Genomic DNA, 735 nt, shown 5'->3' on the forward strand with positions numbered 1-735 from the left:
TGTATAAGATCATGGGAGGCATGAAGAGAGTCGCTGCACTCAGTCTTTTTTTTCCCCCAGGATTGTGTAATCACGGACTGGGGGCATCAATTTAAGGTCAGAGGGGAAAGAGTAAAAGTGAACCTGAGGGACAATTTCTTTTACGCACAGGGTGGTATGCATATGGGATGAGCTGCCAGCAGAAGTGGTTGAGGCGTGTGCATTCACAAAATTTAAAATACATTTGGACAAATACACGGATAGGAAAGGATTAGAAGGATACAGGAAAATGGCAGGGAAATGGGGTTAGCGTGAATGGACATTTTGTTCAGCATGTCCCAGTTTGGGCCGAATGTCCTGTGCTGTAAGACTCTATGAGTACAACAACCATTGTTCTCCTACTGAATGTTATATTGTACTTTCCCAATTCACTGGAGCGAACTTGACACTCTAGCCTCTGGGCTTCCATGATGTCTGACCAGAATGTTCAAACATTCCATATTGTATGCAGATGCCGTGTAAAATACAACATATTAATGTCACTATTCCTCCAAAGCTGCTTCAGAGCAAGGTTAGTAATTAGTCCTTCCGACTACACAACACCAAATCCGAAATAATCTGCTCTCTCGTTTGGTTCACAACATACTCTTCAACCTACCTGATATACACTTATGGAATTTATTTTTCACAACATTAGCAGTCACTTAGTTAACTCAGTTTCGATGCAACTTGACACCATCCATTATTACTGCAGAA

Source organism: Hemiscyllium ocellatum, unplaced genomic scaffold (genome assembly GCF_020745735.1).
Source record: "Hemiscyllium ocellatum isolate sHemOce1 unplaced genomic scaffold, sHemOce1.pat.X.cur. scaffold_360_pat_ctg1, whole genome shotgun sequence".
NCBI lineage: Eukaryota > Metazoa > Chordata > Chondrichthyes > Orectolobiformes > Hemiscylliidae > Hemiscyllium > Hemiscyllium ocellatum.